Consider the following 2008-nt stretch of genomic DNA (forward strand, 5'->3'; position numbering starts at 1 on the left):
TTACAGTTGATCAAGAAGAACACTGGTGTATGGAGAGTCATAGGGCAATTGTACCTTAGTGAGGCTGTAGCAGTCATGACATGGTCTGGGAAGGAATACACATCATGAAAACTTAAAAGAACATTAACAGTTACACATATGTGATAACAAAAACAATTTGTCTTCATTTAGCTTCAAGTGTTTGTGACCCCTAACTCTGAACGTTTTCTATTCTCCTATTCATGGTTTGCTAGATATACTACTAGTAGTGTTATATCTGTTTAATATTAATATCAATAGGAGCAAAAATATGTGCAGATTTTCCGAAAATCTTTAGAGCATCCTGTGCTCTCTGTCTGTGGACAAGTTGGGAGTACAGATTTAGAGGGAATGAAGAAAAGCTTGTGTTCTTCTGTGGTACAAAAGTAAAAAAGTGAACAGTACTGATACAAGGTGCTAAATTTACTGACAGACATGTACATATATTTCTTTAGTTCTAGAACATGAATTCCATTTTTTGCACCTGCAAATTGCTAAAAGCAGAACATCATGCAAGAATGTGTGTGTATATATATATATATTCATTGACTTTAAATACATAGCAAATATGTAAAAAAGGCTTAAGCTTACATCCTTAAATGTTCAGCACAGGCAGGCACAATCATTTAGACAAGTTAATGCACATGGATGTAACATAGCATTAAGGGGTGGAAGTTCCAGTGGGGAGGACATTGAATCCTTGATATTAAATGCCAGGCAATTAGTCAAACCATGATCCCAATCCCAAACTAACCTTTTAATTCATTGTTGTCTTTGGGTTATAGAAACCCTGATTGTGGACTACCTAAACTAAAAGACACTACAAATATTGGGAAATGTGCAATTTACAACATAAAAAAGTGCACAGAAAACATTTTTTATGCATGTGTGCAGAGAAACTGATTTTCCACCATGATTAGCCACTTCTGCAAATAATCCTTCTATGTACACATTTATACTCATATCCTATAAATATACACAAGGTATTTACCGCAAATCCCCACCTAGCCCTTTAAAGAAAGTGGAAAGCAATTAATCATTAGCCAATTTGCAAAGTTTATCTCTGAATATGCTTTGGTGGCTGATATGCATTACTCATAAGATTTCAACTAATTGTTGTAAATGAAACTGCTGATATTATTTGACATCTAATGTCTGGATGTAACTTTGGTGGTTTTGACTTATAATTTCTGGACTGACAGTTGTCATGTTGATTGTTTGGCTAAGCCAAGCAGCTGAGACTGCTACTTACCAACAATAAGTAGTAAAGTCATGGGATGATGTACATCTGTACATCTTCCTACAGAGAAGGAAGTAGAACAGTTTAAAACACTTTTTGGAGTGCCTACCCATTTTATTAATCGTTGGCGTGATCCATATTGAAATGCATTTTATATGTGCTACATTTGGAAGGATCCTATTTACCTAACTTATGACTCATTTATCAATGTATCCAAAACTGCAGTGGGAAAATTTTCCATTTGCAAGCATTATTTCTGCATGTCCGTGTCCATGTCCATTACGCCTCCATTGCTAAATATAGAATAATGCAGCTGAAGAGTGAAGTCATTGAAGATGGAGCCAAAAGGAGTTCCACTAATCATAAAATATTTTTCAACTGGATTTTAAATTGCCATATAAAGCATTGGTATGCAGGGATTAGCTATTGATTCTAATGCATTTCTCTGAGAGCATGCCTAGGGAGAAAACTTACTTTTCCTCATGCCTCTAGGATTACGAAATGTAATTCAGGAGTCAATGCACAGGAGTCAAATCAATTTTGCAAGCATGTCACAATTCATACCTACTAGTGAGTATGATTTGAACATAACCACCACCATTATCATGCATTCTACAACTACATATCCACCATTGGAAACTAAGAAACAAGCTAACACAGATAGTTACACTTTTTGAATTAAAAAATAATGCTTGTCTACAATAGTCATTTTCATACAGGGTTCCTCCAGAGGTTGCTAGGGTTTTTTCG

Source organism: Pyxicephalus adspersus, chromosome Z (assembly GCF_032062135.1).
Source record: "Pyxicephalus adspersus chromosome Z, UCB_Pads_2.0, whole genome shotgun sequence".
Lineage (NCBI taxonomy): Eukaryota > Metazoa > Chordata > Amphibia > Anura > Pyxicephalidae > Pyxicephalus > Pyxicephalus adspersus.